Source organism: Triticum urartu, chromosome 7A (assembly GCF_056163025.1).
Source record: "Triticum urartu cultivar PI428250 chromosome 7A, HENAU_Tu73, whole genome shotgun sequence".
Lineage (NCBI taxonomy): Eukaryota > Viridiplantae > Streptophyta > Magnoliopsida > Poales > Poaceae > Triticum > Triticum urartu.
This window is the reverse complement of record NC_141879.1, coordinates 593194210-593216300: the sequence shown is the minus strand read 5'-3', so window position 1 is coordinate 593216300 and position 22091 is coordinate 593194210.

Here is a 22091-nt window from a genome sequence, read left to right as displayed (position 1 = left end):
TAATAAAACTATAGAAGTAGTTTATTTTTAGCAAGAAAATTAATAGAACTAGTTTATTTTTTAGTTAAAGCAATTATTCCCACATCAACGTCGACGATGCCTTTCCAGCATCCTCGTCGTCGACTCGGCGGAGGAGGCCGGCTTGATCAGAGGGGCCATGTCCGGGACTGGGCTCCGCCGGGATGGTTTTGGGATGTGCTACCTTCCGGGGGGCGTAGGTTGCTGAGGAGCCAGCTTGTCGTTGACCTAATCCTTGTTTGGTGGCAGTCGCGTGGGCTAGTGACTGTGCCGATGCTTCCGGACACCGCGGAGGTGGTACGTCACCGTGTCAACAAGGAGGACGAGCACGTCCGTTGCTACATGGTTGCGTTGGCGGGCAGGTTCGACAATACATGGCAGGTTCTTCAGGGATCTCACTGGAGCGATCTAGTGATGGTTCCTTCTCTTTGGGTGTCCACCGCCCGTGCCGATACTCGTTGGGTGCTACGGTTCTAGCTGTACTAGCGATTTTATATGTATGATAGTATTTGAGGTGTATTAGTGATAATATTCGACGATGTACGGACGCAAGAGATGATGTAGTTTTTCTTATAATTGAATGCATCCTAATTTGAATACTACTTTATTTTGCAATTTGATTTTGCTTATTGAATGGTCAAATTGGAAAACTACTCCTACATTGAATGCTAATATTGGAGAGACCTATGCAAGGCGTATGCATATGATTAGTTGATAGCTTATAGGTTTTTTGTTTTCGCAGAAATCTTGGACCCCCCCTCCATCATCCCCGCCGTCGTCCCCGTCACCGACCCCCTCCGACCTCGAGGTGAGACCAGCCAAATCCTTTTTTAGAAAGATAATTAAATGATATTTCGGGTTGACTTTAAGTCTCTCGAGTCTCCACCATATATGAGAGGACAAAGAAGCCCGACTGTTGTCGTGGGGGTCGTTTCTCCTTCTTCTCCGGGTGCTAGACCTTTGTTATGCACTAGGGGAAGAAGGAGTAACGACCATCACCGACGGTCGCAAATGTCAGAGAGGAATCAGTGATGGAGAGTTCCACAATATATATATGAGAGGACGAAGAATCCTGACTGTTGCCGTGGGGGTCGCTTCTCCTTCGTTCCCGTGTGCTAGACATTTGTGTGTAATGCACTCGGGGACGAAGTGAGGAGCGACCATCACCGAGAGTCGAATATATATACCACGTGAGCTAAGAGTTTTCAAGAAAAGACTCGATAGACCGATAGTCAACCCGTGATGAATAATAATGATCTAATTTAGTTTTTGTAGTACATATATTTAATTGTACAAGTTTAATCTTTGAATTATGAACGTAGGAAATTTCATCATCAGACGACAAAAGTCTCCTGGGGGAGTTCAGCTGGTTCCATGGCGATCGAGGTCTGTGCGACAGGCCTCACCTGGACGATGATCGGCGCTTCAACATTAAGCTCGAGGAGACATTCGATGTTGAAACAGTACGCAACGATGACAAGTGTTTTTTCGTAATTAAGCAAGACTACAACAACTTCAACGTGTAATTTTCATCTTTTACAATTCGAGTAGCTTATCCCATGCCATGCAAGGCGCTATGTCTTGGAGAGGATGGGTTTTGAAGACCATGGAAGTTTTGAAACAAAGAAAATTCACCTAAGGACTCATAAGGATGTGGATTTTGAAGTAAAGCTGTACAATTCTGAGAGCGTAACCCATTTTGGTTGCAAAAAATGGGAAGCACTTTGCAAGATGTATGGTTTTGATGAGGGTATGCTTGTCACCATGGATCTTGGTGATCCTGAAATTGAGCAACACAATATGGACACTTGGGTCCTTGTTGATACGCCTCCAATTCTACCGCTATGTGAGTTTCTCAAACATAGTTATTAGCTAATTTATATTGTTTATTTCAAAATAGTTGACAGCTTATTTCCATTACAACTTATTTTCATTCTTCAAAGAATGTGCGGTAGATGGTAGACAAAACCCACTACACTGATGGCTCCGAATTAACTTACAAGGAGAAAAATCATCTGGTCGGATTTTGTACTGACATTGAGAATTACAATATCTATAATCAAACTCCTCAACATTATGGTCAATAGGTGCCACTAGTGCATGTGTTGAACTAGGTAACTACCATGGAGATACCCTGGTAAGATTTTTTTACTATTACGACATCCGTGCATCTTTTGCATACTTCTAAAAGTAGTACATCATTGCTAACTATGAAGTTATTACTATGTTTTTCAACAGATAATCCCAGAGAATTGTGTGCCTCATTTGATGTATCAGAAAGGTAGCCTTAATGTTTTGAACATACAGCCAGGTCATCCTACGAATCTCAACTGTCCATACCAGATTTCTAAAAGGAATGGAGACATGCAAATCAAAGGATGGAAAAATGTATGGACAGTCGTAAGGAGGTTCTTGGAAGCAAAAGGAAGCGAAGCGCAAGAGAGACAAGATGATCTCCATTCTCCATAATGGAGAGTCAGGGTCTATATTATGTTATGCTATTTTACCTTAAAGAGGGTATTTAGGGCCTACCTAATACTGATGATCATGTGCTAACAACAATTAAGTAGGGTTGGTTCGATGACTATGAGGATGATGATCGTATGACTTGTTATTAATAACGAGTAGAAGTTGTATGATGATGATTAGTAGACTTGTTATTATATATGATGATGCATGATGTGAGCATGAAGAGTTATTATATATCATTGGGTGAAATGAACATGGATTGGATTGAAGTGAAGGCAACATGCATGTGGTGCATGTCGAAAGTAGTACAATCCAAACTTGATCAAGTTAGGATTAGTATTACTTTCGACATGCACCACATGTTGCCTCACTTCAATCTAAGTCATGTTTAGGCATAGTAGTAGCAATAGCACGGAGATAAGAGAGGACACATCTCTCTATTAGCTACCTATACCAACCTAAATTAACCCCCAAAACCCCAAAACCACCTCCTTTCAAAAAAAACCAGCCCCTGAAATGCTGACGCGTGGAAGCTTATTGGTCCCGGTTGGTGCTACCAACCGGGACCAAAGGTCCTCGTGCATGGGCTCGCCGAAGCGGCCACGTGGAGGCCCATCTGTCCTGGTTAGTATAAGAACTGGGACTAAAGGCCTAGGGCATTAGTAACGACCCTTTAGTCCCGGTTCCCCAACCGGGACAGATGGGCCTTATGAACCAGGACAAATGGCCCTTTTTCTACTACTTAGGATTTGTGAAATGGTTCAAGAGCCATGTATGCTTTTGAATTGCACTGTTAGTTTTTTAAATATATTGAGTAAATAAGATGATCAGCTTTTCTATTTTCAAAACATAGGTGTAGTGACCCGACCCAAATGGATCAAGCCTCTGTGCTTAAGTGTCATCCCTGGATCGGTTTGCTGACACACACAGTACTCGAGAATTTACAACAGAGTTCAATCACATGTATAAAGTAACGTAAATACTATTACCTCAATCCATATAGCGGAAGTAACAACAAAGTTGTGGAGTCCCAGCAACACCAACGACAAAGTTCAGTGTAGACATCGTAACCCTATCATATCACTTACTCGTCGTAAAACTCCTGCAACTTGAGACATTGCAGCCATGTAGGTTAGTACGTTGAATGTACTAGCAATTTCACACCATAGAATAATAATGAAAATGTCTATCTCTATATGCATATTTGGCTGGTGGAGGCTCTAAGTTTAATTTTTTGCATAAAGATAATTTCCCCTACAACAAAGGAATAAATTTTATTTTACTACCAAGTTTATTCCATTATTGAGAAGGTTCCTCCAACTCAAACCCAAAATTACCAGGTATAAATAATAACCCAATTCACTAATTAAATAGAATGATGAGATCAACCAATAATTCACTTCCAGATACTCAAAGTTGTCTATAACTGGGGACACGGCTAATCATGATTAGTTTTTACATTCTGCAGAGGTTTGCGCACTTATCACCACAATACTAGATCTCCCCCGTTGAATTCCTCGCACCGCCTAATGTTTGAGAACCATATGATCGAGACATAGTCCTTCCGAAGAGGTCCCCTTAACCGATAGATAGGACGGTACACCTAGAATTCCCCTACATCTGCTACCCTATCATGGAAAGGTTTCCCATAATTTACTCAACTACGCCAGAGCCCATATTAGCTTGTGGATGCACATGGAAGCGTCTAGGCATGAAATATCGTATGATCCCTATGAGCCTGGGTGGCATTCCATAGGGTGATCACATGGGTACTCTGGGATCCCCTTGGGCAAGCACTGGGTTCTCCTGGTGCCCAGGCAAGCCAGTGGTTTCTCCAGGGTGCTCTAACCATTCCACCCAGATGTGTGCTAATGTTTCCACCTTAAGTTACCCTTAATTATTATCTCTCGCAACTTGCATGAATCTCACATACCAATCCCCGTCTACAAGCATGGCTAAGCAATATATGTCATAACGAATATTCCCAGTGTGTTTCAAGATCATAGGTTCCTACCCCATTAACTAAATAGCAAAGCTCAATTCCCCATCCTACTCATGCAAATTTGTAAGGGTGAACTAAAACATAGTAAAAACTGGGTATAGAAAAGTATGATCAAGGTGTGAACTTGCCTTGTACTATTGATGAAGATTCTTCGTACTCATAATTCTAGTAGTTCTACTCGTCCCACTCCGATCAATCTATCGCAAGCAAGCAATTACTTGCACACATAAGCAATCACTAAAAGTTCCAAAAGAACGAAGAAAATACTTGGAACACTTCAAAACAATCAAATAAAGCTTCTAGATAGAAACATATTTTTAACAGTACCAAAATTATATGATTTTGATATTAATAGAAAGTACATGTCAAGAGCTTCAATTTGCAAAAAGAATCAATTAAATTGGAGTTATAAAACTCAATTTATGGCCAAAACAAGTTTAAATTTGAATCTGATCTAATACAAATTTTAAATTTTCAAAAAGAGTTGATTCCATAAGTTCTTTGGATAGTTAAGATCATGACAAATAATTTGGCGTTGGTTTCACTGAATTTGGATAAATATTTTAAAAGTTGTGGCTATTTGAAAAATCCGGGCCAAGCCATTTTATGGAAGAAAAATAGGTGTGGCTAAAAGAATTCTGGGTCTAATGTATAAATACAGAGACTAACTATTAATCTAATTATTGTACCGTATACTAGTCTAGAAATACAAACTATGGAAGCATAAAATAAAATACGAAGAGAGTACCTTCACAACGTAGAAAATAGACAACTTCAAAGAGGAGACGACTTCCAGAATTCCCGCAGGATAGAAGAAATAATATTTATTTTTTAGGAAGCTAGTCAAACCAAAATATTGATTTAACCCGAGTTGGATGATTTTTAGAGGCTCTATGGGTCTATATTTATAGGTGGAAAAGAGGTTTAGAGGTCAAAGGTTAGACAATCTGAGACTAAACGTAGATGAAAAGAGAAAGAGAAAAACGCGCCTTGTATGGGCCTAATGTGTTCGGCCGGCCGTACGTACACTGCGGGCTGCAGTTTTTTTATATATTTTTATTCTGTCAACTGAAAAAAACATTTGTGAAAAAAAATCTGCGAAAAGAATATGGCCGGTTGGGCCTGGCCCATATAGGAGAAAATAAAATGATAGGGCACCTTGCTGGTACTATGCTCCGCATGTGCGTGATAGTTAGTTATGGGCCACATGTATTGCTTTTTCTTATTAAATAAATACAAGAAAGAAGAAACGGAATAAGGAAAATGGAATTAAACTTTTCCATAGGCATATTATATATTAGAATTATTAGAATAAAATTTCCTAAACGATGAACATTTTTCTAGGACCAAATAAAATACTTTTAAATAACATTTTTTAATAACTCCAAAATGTAAATGAATTTGGATTAGAAATAAATTTCAAATAGTTTCTGTGTTCAAATGTGAATCTCAAACAAAACATTATCTCTGATTTTGGAGCGTCATTTCCCCCCTCCCATTTTATTTGTTTATTAGAGGGTTTTGAAAGGATTCAAACTCAATATTGAATAGGGATTATAAATGGAAAATTTTGGGGCAGTCCTTTTATTCCCTCTAATTAAACTTTCAAAAAGTTTCAAATTTCACTCAATTTCACACCAAAAATCACACAAGAAATGATTATTACTTAATTAGTATAACATTCCAAAATTTAGAATTTTGGGTTACAAACCTAACACCCTTAAAATGAATCTCACCCTCGAGATTTAAAGAGGCTAGAAAGAAATAGGTTAGGTTCAGGGTCTCCTGAAAATCCAGCAATTATCATGAAGGGTTCGGGTGCTACCACCCTTAGAAGCATGGTTACGGCTCCATCAAAACTTATATACTCCATCCTTATTCTTCACAAGGTCAGTCTTTTGAGATTCTCTGGAAAATTCCTACTTTGGGCTCTTCCGGTAGTGGCATAACCCCTTTTCCTCAATCCTTGTGTCCTTTCATCTTGGTAAGGTCCTTCTGGTACAGGGTCTTATTAGCTGACAGGTCTGGCGCCAATACTACACAACTATCGAGATCTCATGGTGGTCAAAAATTTATGGTTTCTCCTACAGGAAATGGGTTTGGGCTTCATTCTCACCGTATGACCTACGATTGGCAACAACTGTCTTGTACAAGGGAAAACTGTCCTACCATTCTAAGGTTCAACAAGGTTTTGATATCATCATCTCTCTACTATCGGTAAGTCACTCAGATTTACCATCCCATATAGCAGAGGTGAACAATAAGAGTAAGTCGGCATGGTGATCAATCCATCCCGCACCCAAATCATTACCTTGTATATGGTTTAGTGAATCTCAGATTCTAACACTCGGTCACCCTCGCAAGCATCACAGAATTTCTCTTGTCCACGAACTAGGTTCGAAAAAATCCATTGATTCTGCAAGCCAAACAAACATCTATCATTTCTTCACAACTCTCATGTTTTGCGTTACTCCTATATGATTGTCTGTTGATAAAGTCATCACTTCTTCCAGAGTTTTTCCTTCAGCAAGAGTGTGCTTACTTTTTGTCAAGTCCTGGAGCCTGTGGGTTATAGCCCATGTCATCACTTGTAAAACCTTGAACTCATCATCGGGTTGCAACTGATCATTATTCCAACCTCCAGCTTCCTTACCATTCGTAAATCCATCCAATGGTTCTGACTCCCTTCCTTCTGTTGGTACAAAACTAAAATGTAATTACTCAGACTCATCACTGACTGATCCCTTCCAAGGTCTCACATAGCTAACCACTAGTTCTTGTACTCAGGTAATGGTGTTGGATTCTACCACCCTTGAAATGAAAAACACTAGTGAGGGAGTCCTGGATTAGGGGGTCTCCGAACAGCCGGACTATAACCTTTGGCCGGACTGTTGGACTTTGAAGATACAAGATTGAAGACTTCGTCCCGTGTCCGGACGGGACTCAACTTGGCGTGGAAGGCAAGCTAGGCAAATGGATATGTATATCTCCTCCTTTGTAACCGACCTTGTGTAACCCTAGCCCCCTCTGGTGTCTATATAAACCGGAGGGTTTTAGTCCGTAGGACAACATACAATCATAAAATCTACTCTTGTAATACTCATATCATCAAGAATAATCTAGCAGGACGTAGGGTTTTATCTCTATCAAGAGGGCCTGAACCTGGGTAAACTTCGTGTCCCCTGCCTCTTGTTACCATTCGCCTTAGACGCAAAGTTCGGGAGCCCCTACCCGAGATCCGCCGGTTTTGACACCGACATTGGTGCTTTCATTGAGAGTTCCACTGTGTCGTCACCATAAGGCTTGATGGCTCCTTAGATCATCGCTAGCGATGCGGTCCAGGGTGAGGCTTTTCTCCCTGGACAGATCTTCATATTCGGCAGCTTTGCACTGCAGGCCAATTCGCTTGGCCATCTGGAGCAGATTGAGAGCTACGCCCCTGGCCATCTGGTCAGGTTTGGAAACTTGAACTACACGGCCGATATCCGCGGAGACTTGATCTTCGACGGGTTCGAGCCCATGCCAGATGCGTCGCGCAGTCGCGATGAGCATGACGTAACTCTGCCGTCGGACAGTGTTCGGGAGATCGCATCCGCAGCTACTCCGGCCTTTAATCCGGAGCAAGTCACGCCATACGAGAACGGAGGGATGGACCCAGCCATGGAGGCCGCACTCTAAGTGGCGATAGAGCCGGATACTGACTTCACCCCTTATGAGAGCCGTGTCGCCGAAGCACTGGATTCATTCCCGGCCACGGACTCCGAGCCGCTCATATCCGTGCCCGTCGAATCCGACTGGGCGTCGATCATGGAGTTCACCTTCACGGACATCTTTCAGCACTCACCTTTCGGGGATGTGCTAAATTCATTAAGGTATCTCTCCCTGTCAGGAGAACCTTGGCCGAACTATGTCTGGCTAGAATGGGATGCCGACGATGAAGAAATTCGTTGCCCACCCACCACCCACTTAGTAGCCACTATCGACGACTTAACCGACATGCTCGACTTTGGCTCCGAAGACTTCGACGGTATGGACGACGAAGCCGGAGACGAACAGGATCCACCGCCCTCGGGGCACTGGACCGCCACCTCCTCATGTGATATATACATGGTGGACACCCCCATGGAAGCCAATGGCGACGAGACAGCGGAGGATGACCCCTCTAGGAAGCAACCCAAGCGCCGACGTCAGCGGCGCCGCTCTAAGTCCTGCCACAGCTAGAGCAGTGATACCGGCACAGGAGATAATAACACTCCGGATAGTGCCGAAGACAACAACAATCCCCTCCAGCATGATGTAGAGCCGGAGGACGAACAAGCTAGCTCTCCAGAGCGGGCAGCAGATGGAGAACCGGAGGAGGACAATTACATGCCTCTCTCCAAAGACGAGGCAAGCCTCGGCGATGACGAGTTTATCGTGCCTGAGAACCCCGTCGAGCAAGAGCGATTCAAGCGCCGGCTTATGGCCACGGCAAGTAGCCTAAAGAAGAAACAGCAACAGCTTCAAGCTGATCAAGATCTGCTAGCAGACAGGTGGACCGAAGTCCTTGCGGCCGAGGAGCATGAACTTGAGCGCCCGTCCAAGAATAACCCAAAACGCAGGTTGCTGCCTCACCTCGAGGAGGAAGCATTGAAACCTCAGTCACCAGTGTACAATGTGGCTGACCGGCCACTACGCGGCCGAGTCAGTAAGGCGTTTCAGCCTAAAGTTCAGCCTGCACCCCATCGCCACTCAGTCAAAAATATTAAGGCCTGGGGCAACACAGAGGACCTGCAAGACATGTTGGACAGTAAGGCAAAAATCGCAAGGTCAATATACGGGACACGGGCACGTGCACCCACACGGGACAATGATCGTCGCATCGGATACACCAAGAGTAAATCCGGTCGGGCCGAATACAGCAAACAAGACTCATACGAACTACGTCGGGATATAGCCCGGCACAGAGGTGCCGCACACCCCCTATGCTTCACTGATGAAGTTATGAATCATGAATTCCCGGAGGGTTTCAAACCCGTAAATATCGAATCCTACGAGGGCACAACAGATCCCGCTGTATGGATTGAGGATTTCCTCCTCCCCATCCACATGGCTCGCGGTGATGATCTACATGCCATCAAGTATCTCCCACTAATACTCAAAGGACCAGCTCGACATTGGCTGAATAGCTTGCCAGCAGATTCCATCGGCAGTTGGGAAGATCTAGAAGACGCATTTCTTGACAACTTCTAGGGCACTTATGTGCGGCCACCAGATGCTAATGAGTTGAGCCACATAACCCAGCTGCCAGGGGAATCGGGCAGACAATTCTGGACTCGGTTCGTGACAAAGAAAAACCAAATTGTAGACTATCTGGATGCAGAGGCCCTAGCGGCATTCAAGCATAACATCCGCGACGAGTGGCTCGCCCGCCACCTCGGCCAGGAGAAGCCGAAGTCTATGGCAGCTATCGTGGGTTTGTCACTGCAGATGTCCTCGTGAAAGGACTTAGTCGTGGAGCCATCGCTACGGGTTAGCTTAAAGGGGTTAAACCGGACAAGGCGGACACGAGGGTTTTTATACTAGTTCGGCTGCTTCGATGAAGGTAAAAGCCTACGTCTAGTTGTGATTGGTATTGCTAGGGTTTCGAAGACCAGGGAGCAATCCACTTTGCCTGGCTCTCGAGTTGTTGTCTGTCGTCCCCAAACCGATGTCGGGTCATCCCTTTATATACTCAGGTTGACGCCTGCCGGTTTGCAGAGTCCCAAGGCCGGATCATGAACGTGTCCGGCTCGGTCTCTATCCTTTCTACCTTACAATACAAGTTTACATACTAATGTCGGTTTACTTCTACAGGCCTTAAACCGGCTCTGGGCCTTGGGCCTTCATAAAGCGTCATCGTCCTTCTCTTCATGGGCTTCAGATACAGTGAACCATTAAGGGGTTAACCCGGCCTCTCCTGGCCGGTTTACACCCAGTGGTAATATCCCCAACATTAGGCCCCATATTGATTTGAATTGGTTCATGTCAATCCTCAACGCATCATCACCTTCATAGAAATCTTGTAAACCTCCATGACGTCACTTTTCAGGACCATGATAAATCGCCATGACATCATCCGCTATTAAAAACTGCGCATAACCCATCTTCATTGATGGGCCTCCGACAATCGAGGCAACAGAGCTGTCACATATCCCATTTTCCGGGCTCCTCGATTTTCACGCCTTCCTTTATCCATTCATATTATAAATAGGTCTGAGGGGTCCCTTTCACTTTCCCCCTCGTGCCTCTTCGCGTCATCTTCTTCCTTGCACCGACCGACCTGCGAGCTCCGCCGTCACCATCGTCCTTCGCCTCTGCCTCAACAAAGGCCGTTGCATCAACCTGACCGTACCAGAGAAACGCGGCGATCCTCCGTAGCTTCGTCATCCCCAGTAAGTTCCTCTTCTCCTCTCTCCAGATCCACCATCAGGGTTCAGTGTTCTTCATAGTTCTTCGAAGCTGTTCCTCCTTTAGTAACACCAATGGCCAGCTAAATCTGATTGTTTTCAGCGCCCTTTGTAGCTTAAACTCCTTTCTTCTTGTTAAGGTATCTGCTTGATATCAAACTCATCTGAACTTACTGAACCTTTTGAGTACTTGAGATTAGAGCAGAATATATTTTGATTATCCAACGCACGGCAGATCTAAAATTCCCATGCCAAACCATGAAATATGTTTTAACTTACTCAGCCTTTTCACCTTAGATATGTATCCTCTTTACAATGTAGGCGGTTTACCCTTATAGAAACAATCTCTCTCATACCACTAGTCCCCTGGTAAACCGGCAAATCCCCTTTATATTCATTGTAACAGTCTGGTTTAACAACACATGTATATCCTTGATATCACCTTGTTATTCTTTATTTTATCTGTCTCCGGTTTATGCAATTTCACACATCTGTATATCTTTATTCCCTTGCATCTTGTGTAACACCATGAATTATTCGTAAACTAGCATTTCTTTTTCAGCTTTTCATTTCACAATGGACAAACAGTTTTGCGCTTGCAACTGGGCTCCTTCCCGGATCATCGAAGAACAGTTGAACGGAATGGTCAGTATCAGCACCTTGCACAAAAAATGGAAATTCAGTGGCGAGTTCCAGGAACAGAAAATCCTCCTACCCCGAGGCAGGGTGAGGTAGTGGTATTTGTCGACAACATAGGCTGTGGTTACAAACCGCCCGGGTCGAAGTTTTTTCCGAGATTTTCTTTCCAGTTTCCAACTCCTTCCTCAAGATATCAGACCCAACTCGGTGTCCAATCTATGCAACTTCCAAGTCTTCTGTGAAGCGTACTTACAAGAAGAACCAGCTGCTGAGCTGTTCCGGGACTTTTTGCATCTGAACCGGCGTACAGAATTTGTAAATGGTCCCAACACTGAACTTGGTGGTGTCTCTATTCAAAAGCGGAAAGAAGTTGAATTCCCTCATGCCAAACTGCACAGTCACCCTAAGGAATGGAACCAGACTTGGTACTACTGCATAGATACCTCTCCTGAAGATGAGAACCCTCTCCCAGGCTACCGTGAGCACCGGCTTTCCAACACTCATCCAATGCCGCAACGTCTAAGTTCTGCAGAACGGGCCAAATATGCCCCTCAACTCGCCAAACTCTGGGCCTTTATGGCCAACGGTTTATCAGGCGTTGATTTTGTGCGTTGCTGGATATCTTGGAGTGTCTTGCCACTAAGCCGCCACCCCGGTTTAATGTGTGAATATACCGGTGAATTAGAAGACCCCCAACGCCACATCAACTATCCGATGACCGATGAAGAGGTCACTGAGAGCGTTAAGAAAATTTTGAATGAACCGGAATCAGTGTGTCGCCAAACCGGCTTGAACCCCTTCTACACTCAAAATAAACCGCCTGCTGTAAGCAGTATGCTTTCCTTTTTATCTTTGATATCTTTAAATTTTTCAACTTGTAAACTTTCTTCTGTTTGTGTATAAACAGGGTGATGATCCCTTCTGGAAGCGGAAATCCGCAGATAAGGCGGCAAAGCCATCCCGTCCCAAAACCAAAGCCGTCAAGCGTACCTCAAAGCAGAAAACAGCTGACCGAATCAACATGGAACTTGATGATGATGTAGATGATCTGGAAGTTGAGGTAGAACTTGATTCACTTGGCTCCCTTTTCATGCACCTCATTAACAATGATCTTTATGAGGAGGACGTAGAAGGCAGCCAGGCTAATGATGTAGAGGTAGTTACCCTTTCCTCCGGTTCAGGTTCTATGCCAACAGAAAAAACCCGTCAAGCAATCCGGAAAGTAAGCTTTTCTCATCCTCTTGCTTACATGGATCCAACATTTATTTTGAAGACGCAGCAACATGAAGCTCGCCGAACAACCCGGCACAGTGGCCAACAGGTCACTTTGGCCAGTTTACCTGATACCCCGGCTCGGAAGAACCGATCTAAGGTCTCCCCCACTTCTGACAATTCTTATCCCAAGGCAGGTTATTTCAGACAACCTCTTAATCCGTATGATTCAAATTATCAGGTGACACCTCCCTCATCTTTTGGCGAGTCAACAGCAACCCAACTCCCTCCTCTTAAAACTGTAGCTGGGTAAGCAGTCAAACCCTTTCTTCAAATGCATTGCAAATCTTGAATAAGATGCTAAACCTCTTTTAATTTTGTTTTGCAGAGCCAAAGCCTGGCCCAGCAAGAAAGCTCGGGTCAGCAATCCGTCAGAAAACCAGGCGGCTTGTGAAGAAGAGCAAATAGGTGAACCGGACCAAACTTGTGAACCGGAGGGTCCTCATCCTAAAGCTACCTTTGATGAACTGCCCCTTCAAGACCAGAATATTGATGAACAACCAGAAGCTGATGCTGCTGTGCCTGACACTGAACCGGCAGCTCAAAACCGGGCTAGTCCGGTGAAAGGTACTGATACTCCATCGTCACCCGCAAAAACTGTTGAAGGCCAAGGAGACAATGTTATCATTACCGGCATGGATCACCGCTCTCCTGGCCATCCTGTAATCTTGGCCCAACATAGTGCCAAAGAAGAGCGTGCTGCCAGGGAAAAGGGTAAATGGAGCACTGACTTATCAAGCTATGCTCATCTCAGTGCTGAAGAACTGCACTTCGGTTTTTAAACCGTCTGCACTCAAACCGTGACTATGAAGCCGGTTTGGTGAACCCGATGAAGGAACGCTATGAGGTATTTTCATCTCCCTTTATTTCTTGATTCCAAAGTTAAAACACAAGCCCAAGTAGCCCCCAAGGGCCGTTTTATGATGTTAATCTTAAACCGGAACTTAGTAATACCTTTAACCCTTACATGCTGATTGTCCACACGTCAAATCCGCAAGAAAACCTGATACTTCATCAATGTAGTTATATTGCTTTCATCGGTGTAGCCGCCAAGGGCCGGTTTAGCTTTGCAAGGTAACCCGGGTCTTGAATCCATGCATCCGTTTTGAACAGATATACATTAGCCCCCAAGTATTAAGGATAATGCTTGCATTGTACTTGAGACTTGTTGATAATAGAGTAAATAGGCATTAGCCCCCAAGTACGAAGTGCATAACGTGTTATACGCTTAGTACTTTAGAAAATATATATCCTGTTGTTGACATAGCTTCACCTTTGCAGGCCGAGCTAAATAATAGAGATGCTCAAACCGCTGATCTGCAGGAAAATGTGAAGTCCCAACAAGCAGAGGCTTCTAAAGCGAAAGAGGAGATGACCAAAGCCCTGGCAGCTATGGAGAAATTAAAAGAAGCTTTTAACAAGGAGCGTGCTGACTGGGAGGCTGAAAAAGCCGGTTTAACCAAGAAAGCTGAAGACGCAGAAGCAGCTCTGAAACCAGTTGTAGATGAACTTACTGGTTTGAAGCGACAGATCAATGCTATGATTTCCGCTGTGTTCGGTAAGTATCTGCTGATGCTATTTATCCGAGTCACGAGATCTTTAGCATTTACCAATTTGCTGATATTAAACCATGGCATGCACTCGTATTTCTCATCTGGGCATGGATATGCGGATGAAGCTTAAAGAGGCTTACACTTTACTTGAACAGTTGTATTCTGGAACCCATCGTGCTATTTGTACTGCAGCTTACAACAAGCCAGCGCCATCACTGATAAAGGAAACCCTTGAGAAGCTGGCCATGCTACCAACCCGGATTACCAAACTGAAAAAGGCAGCCGCAAGAGCAGGAGCACTAACCGCACTAATCCGGGCCAAGGCATGGATTCCGGAACATGAAGCGGATGACATTATTAAAGGTTATCTAGGAGTAAAGGAGGACGGTTCAAACTTCAACAATGATGATCTCCGAAGGCTGACCAAAGAGATGCGGCCAATAGCTAGCAAACTGGCAGAGGATACAAACTTATCTCATTTCCAGCCGGTTTACGACGCTGAAGGCAAGAGGCAGCCTACTGAAATCCATGAAGTCGAAGAACTTGTGCCTCCAATCCGTAAGCATACTTACGCTCCTGACATTAACCCCTCCAGCCTTATCCATGAAGAAGCAGTGTTTCAAGCTTTAACCGGAATCGATTAGTCAACGGTTGATTTCCAGCATCTGGGGAGGGATGAAGAAGAGGTGATTGCACCAAATGACCCGCAACCGTCAAGTCGTCCCGACAAAGTAGCCTAAACCGGCAGCTAGGTTACCAGCTACTGTGTGTTACTTCTTGAAACAATTTATTCCAGTGGAGCCGTTTTGAAGCTTCTTGTAATAGGATAGCAAAAACATCCTTATCTGTCATGCCATCGAGCATGTTTATGCTACTTGGTATTTGAGAAAACTTGTTTCACTTGTGGGATCTATTTATGCATAGTCCATGATGATTTATGTTCCTGGATACAAGAACTTGAAAGTGTCCTAGTGGTTTACCACTGGACGGGTCATGATGCCCAAAAAATATACAAGACTTGGATGCATAATCAAAGTTTATACTGATTAGATAAAATAAATAATATCTGCGACATACCTCGTTGGTTGACCAACTGCTTGGATGGTAGAGGTGAAGACACCAATCCGGAGTATTGATAACTCCTGGCCCTCTTGCCGTTTCATGTAGAAATCTCATTGGGCTAAAAAACCGTTGAGTTGTTCGTATACAGCTGGTGACATCTAGTCAAAACCAGACCGGAGCAGTTTGCTACCGGTTTTAGAATCTGATCATGTACTTACAACTAAGCGCTGAAAGTAAAGCTGGGTTGTAATGAACACCGGTTTGTCAGAAGAATATTTATAAATCCCTTATCATAAAAATAGCAAAAACAAAATAAATATGCAAGGCTTTTCATGGGCTGCCAGGCCCTAAATCGAGGCTTTTCATGGGCTGCCAGGCCACTGAGTTAAACCATTTTGCAAAGCCTTTTAAGATGGACCTCAATCTTTAACCAATCACCGGTTTAACTTTGACAAGTTCAGGGTCCATGGGATTGACTTGTCAAACGTTCGATGGGTCATACCAGGTTTACCTGGACGGAGTGACTTACTTAAAAAGGCAGGATAACCCGGGGTTTTAGGTGAATACACCTGGCTTCCAAGCCTGGCTTGATAGCCTATTACAAGGGTTCAAACTCATTGTTCTTTGAGAAGCAAAGAGCCCCTAGGTAATGAGCTGTGCTCGATGGTTACCTATGTTTAAGCTGTGCTTTAATGCAACAGACTCTCTTTGGCTCCATATAATTTCCTTTTGGCTTAAAGCCTATCAAGAGGTGTAGCTATGGTGTGAAGACAACCAAGCCCCCTAGTGATATCCCTTTGTGGTTGTAAACCGATCAAGAGGTGTAGCTATGGTTTGGATACGACCAAGCCCCCTAGTGATTTTCTTTATCTCTGTACAGCTGTATAAGCCGGTTTAACAAAACTCCATTTTGACAATAGAAGTTCTTGTAGGTTCACACATGATGTAAAAAGAACAGAGACCCCTCTTTATTCCAGGCTCCGGTTTATTATATAATATATACATTGTCATAAATATGTACATAAGAAGAGCCTGTGGCTCAAGTATAGTAAGGCCGAAGAGGGGCTATATTCCACGGCTGCTTGGTCTCCTCCTCCGATTTACGTGAGTATTTGTGCTCTTGAACATCAATGAGGTAGTATGACCCGTTGTGCAGATTCTTGGTGACCACAAAGGGTCCTTCCCAAGGTGGGGATAGCTTGTGCATATCAGTCTGATCCTGGATGAGCCGGAGCACCAGATACCTCTGCTTTATTCAATGAGCACCTGACTGATATAATAAACCGGTCGTTGAATCGGATACTCCTTTCCAGCTTCCTTGTGCTCCACCACAACAGCCACGCTAACAGCTCAGGCATTAGCAGCCACATATAGCAATAACGGCTCTTTATCGATCGGGGCTGCAAGCATAGTTGGTTCAGCTAACTGCCTCTTCAGATCCTCAAATGCTTTATCAGCTGCCTCACTCCAGATAAAATCATCTGTTTTCTTTAGCATCTGATATAGAGGGATAGCCTTCTCCCCAAGACGACTGATAAACCGGCTCAAATACACAATCCGGTCGGCCAAACGTTGAACGTCATTGATACACACCGGTTTATCCAAAGATGTAATTGCGGAGATTTTTTCCAGATTAGCCTCAATGCCTCTGTTTGACACCAGAAAACCCAAGAGTTTGCCTGCCGGGACACCAAAGACACACTTTTCCGGATTGAGCATCATTTTGTAAACCCGGAGGTTGTCAGAGGTTTCTCTCAAATCATCTATCAATGTTTCCTCCTTCCTGGATTTATCACAATATGATCTACATATGCATGAACATTGCGCCCAATCTGCTTATGAAGACAATTCTGAACACAGCGTTGATAAGTCGCTTGGGCACTCTTGAGCCCAAAAGGAGTTATAAAAGGCGTCTTCTCCTGGTCCTTAACTGCCATTTTGATCTGATGATAACCAGAATAAGCGTCCAGAAAACACAAACGGTCACAACCCGCCGTAGCATCAATGATCTGATCAATATGAGGGAGGGCAAAGGGATCTGCAGGGCAAGCTTTGTTCAAGTCTGTGTAATCTATACACATACGCCAAGTGACATTTTTCTTAAGAACCAGCACCGGATTAGCCAACCACTCTGGGTGAAAGACCTCCATGATAAACCCTACGGCCAACAACCGAGCTACCTCTTCCCCAATAGCCTTGCGTCTTTCTTCATTGAAGCGACGGAGAAACTGCCGGACTGGTTTAAACTTAGGATCAATGTTAAGTGTGTGCTTAGCGAGTTCCCTTGGTACACCTGGCATGTCAGAAGGTTTCCATGCAAAGATGTCCCGGTTCTCACGGATAAACTCGATGAGCGCGCTTTCCTATTTGGGATCCACGTTAGCGCTGATGCTGAACTGCTTGGATGAATCACCGGGAACAAAATCAACCATCTTGGTATCGGTGGCTAATTTAAATTTCAACGCCGGATCATGGTCCGTAGTCGTCTTTTTCAAAGAAGTCATATCTGCTGGATCAACTTTGTCTTTATAAAACTTCAGCTCCTCTGTGGCACAAACCGACTCAGCATAAGCCGCATCACCTTCCTCACATTCCAAAGCTATCTTCCTGCTCCCGTGTACTGTGATGGTCCCCTTATGACCTGGCATTTTAAGCTGTAGATAAACATAGCACGGCCTCGCCATGAACTTAGCATAAGCCGGTCGCCCAAACAAAGCATGATAGACTTTTGATTTTTACCACCTCAAAGGTCAATGTTTCTGACCTTGAGTCATGATATCTCCAAAAGCCACCTATAAGGCTATCTTGCCCACCGGATATGCAGACTTACCAGGCACCACACTATGGAAAACGGTATTTGACGGTTTAAGATTCTTATCTGTCAACCCCATACGACGGAAGGTATCATAATATAGAATGTTGATACTACTTCCCCCATCCATGAGTACCTTGGTGAACTTATATCCCCCAACTTGAGGAGCCACCACTAAGGCCAGATGACCCGGATTGTCAACCCAGGGCGGGTGATCCTCTCTGCTCGACAAAATGGGTTGCTCAAACCAGCGCAAATACTGAGGCACCGCCGGTTCAACAGAGTTCACTGCCCTCTTGTGAAGCTTCTGATCACGCTTACACAAGCTAGTAGTGAAGACATGATATTGCCCACTATTTAACTGCTTAGGATTGCTCTGATAACCCGACTGCTGCTGCCGCTGCTGGTTCCCCTGATGGTTGTAACCTCCCTGGTTGCCCTGGTTCCCTTGATTGCTGTGTCCGGTTTGATTGCCCTGAAATCCTGAACCGGAACTGCCGTCTCCGTAACCCGGCCCATGAAAACCACCTCCTGAACCGCCGGGCGGGCCATTATCATACTGAAACATATTGGAGTTGTTGAAATCTCGCATGATATAACAATCCTTCCAAAGATGCAATGCTGGCTTCTCCTTTGATCCATGCTTTGGGCAAGGTTGATTTAGCAGCCGCTCCAAATTGGGGCCTGAACCTCCGCCCCTCTGGGGCTGCTTACCCTTACGGCGCTGACCATTCTCCTGAGCATTGGTGTTAGCTACAAAGTCCAAACTGTTGTCGGCCTTGCGCTTACCATTGTTCCCATGGCCTGTCGGATTATGCTGTTGACCCTTGGTGTTGCCGTTCTTTTTCCCATTCCCCGGTTTGTCCTCCTCTGAGTCGGGGTCTTTGGTATTATCTGAATCGGCGTACTTAACCAAAGCGGCCATAAGCGTTGACATATCATTACAGTGACGTTTGAGCCTTCCTAACTTCTGTTTAAGCGACAGAAAACGGCAATTGCCCTCCAACATTAACACTGTGGTATCTGCATTGATACGATCCGATGAATGCAAAATAGCTGAGACCCGCTTTACCCAATGGGTCATGGACTCCCCATACTCTTGGACACAAGCGGCCAGATCACAATTGACATGGGCTGATTACATGTATCTTTGAAGTTCTGGATAAACCGGTGCTTCAACTCGACCCATGATCCGATAGAGTTAGTTGGTAAGCTCTTCAACCAAGTACGAGCTGCATCATGGTGAAGTATTTAGCACATACTGCTTCATCCACATCTAATATCTCCATTGCAATCTCGTAGCTCTCAACCCATGCCTCTGGCTGCAGATCGGCGGTGTAATTGGGTACCTTACGATGGCCTTTGAAATCCTTGGGCAGCCGCACATCATGCAAAGCAGGGGTGAGACATGGCACCCCTAAGGAGCTGAATACCACACCTGGCTCTACTGAAGCGGTAGGGTGAACCGGAGTAGGTTGACGGGCTCCGTGCAGAGCAGCTAACTCGGCCTCTCGACGTGCGCGACCATGATCCACCACATCCTGCGCATTAGCACCTCCCCCAGCGGGGTTGTGCCCTTGCGGCGAGTTACGTCGACGTGCACTGCTTGAAATGGCCGGTTCGTCCTCAACGTGCCTGCTGTAGCTCCGGCTTGGACGGGGGGTGGAATGAATCGTCTCACGACTGTGCAAATAAGCCTGCTGCTGGTTTAAGGCTGTTTGAAGGAGCTCTCTTACCCGTCGTGCCTCAATCGCAACTGGTGATTCGCCGTCGGTTGGGAGTGCTGCCAATCATGAAGCGACGACCACAATGTTGTCCAATGGGTTGGAGTAATGCCATGGGGGTGTTGGAACATACTGTGGCACAATGTTGTTCTGACAAGGTGGGTCCATCGTGCGCGGCTGAACCGGACCTCCTGTCCCAGGCACCTCCGTCCGGTTTAATACTGGCTAGTTACTAGTTCCTGCTCCTGGCATGTTGAAGAGATTTCTTGCCTCATAACTCGGCGGGAGATGCGATCGGTATCTTCTTCTCATGACTTCCTCTGAGGCATTCTAATCCAGCCTAAGCCGGTAGGCCTGAGCTTCCAACTTGGCCCGTTCTATAGCCATCCTAGCGTTCTCTGCCGCTAGGTCCGCTTTAGCCTGAGTTATCTGATCTTTCACCTTTGCGATCTCCATGTTGTGCTGATCCCGGGCTGTCGCGTCCACTTCCGCGGCCATCAATGTTGCCAAAGCGTCGAACAAGTCAGACAGAACTTGAGACGGAGGCGGCGCAGAGCCCCCTGCCCCCGCCGGCGTGGCTGTTGCTGAACCGGAGAGCATTGCTGTGGCGGTTGATGAGCGGGGTGCTGATTGCGTACCGGCCATGAAGATAGCGGCCCTGCTTGGCAGATCAAGGGAGTCCGGAATACTGCTGCCCTCGGAACCTCCACTAATCCGGCCATCCTGCAACTGATAGAGCAATTCGGTCTCTCCAGAAGACTCGTTGTCGGAGCAGACAACGGTTTCTCCATCGGATGCCGGCCCGTCCTCATATTCTGCTCCATGGATGACACCTACGAAAACATGCTTTACCATGGGCTGAACCGGGGAGGGCTTGCACCCTGAGCCGTCTCGACCGTGTCGGTGCAGGTGTCCGGCTCAGGGCTCGGTTCGCCAATCTTGCAGATGAAGACATGAATTCCACCAAAGGGGACCCGGTACCCGTATTCGATTGAATCGGCCTCGGGGCCCCATCCTGCATTGTCGATGTAGAGCTTGCCGCGACGACTCTTCGTCATCCGGCCCACAGCGTATCCCTTGAGTCCATCGAAGCTGCCCTTCAAGAACTTGAAACCATCGTGCGATATCCCCATGGTGGGCGCCAACTGTGGTGGGTTTGTCACGGCAGATGTCCTCGTGAAAGGACTTAGTCGTGGAGCCATAGCTATGGGTTAGCTTAAAGGGGTTAAACCGGACAACGGGGATGAGGGAGTCCTGTATTAGGGGGTGTTAGGATAGCCGGACTATAATTTCAGCCGGACTCCTGGACTATGAAGATACACGATTGAAGACTTCGTCCCGTGTCTGGAAGGGACTTTCCTTGGCGTGGAAGGCAAGCTTGGCGATACGGATATGCAGATCTCCTACCATTGTAACTGACTTTGTGTAACCCTAACCCTCTCCGGTGTCTATATCAACCGGAGCGTTTTAGTCCATAGGACAACATACACAACAACAATCATACCATAGGCTAGCTCCTAGGGTTTAGCCTCTCCGATCTCGTGGTAGATCTACTCTTGTACTACCCATATCATCAATATTAATCAAGCAGGACGTTGGGTTTTACCTCCATTGAGAGGGCCCGAACCTGGGTAAAACTTCGTGTCCCTTGCCTCCTGTTACCATCCGGCCTAGAGGCACAGCTCGGGACCCCCTACCCGAGATCCGCCAGTTTTGACACCGACATTGGTGCTTTCATTGAGAGTTCCTCTATGTCGTCGCCATCAGGAAGGATGCCTCGCCCCATCTTTAAACACGGCACCGTTGCTAAGGGAGCTTTGGCTGTCGGCCAAACCCTCCGGCTAGGTGGTTTTCTTATGACCACCTGTTAGGCTTCTGCGCCGACGATGACCTCTCGAGCCATCGAAAACAATCTTCATGTCATCTTGGAACTCGCCGAGCAGTTAGATCCAATGGAGCTCTCCTCAATAAACGAGCTCTTGGATCGCATCGCCGCCCTGGGAGTCGCTACGGATTACGACCAGATTGGACCTAAACCCGATCTGAGAGAGATTAACTCTCCCCAAGTCACCCATCATGTTGCCGTGGTAGAGGGACAGTGCGGCGACCCTT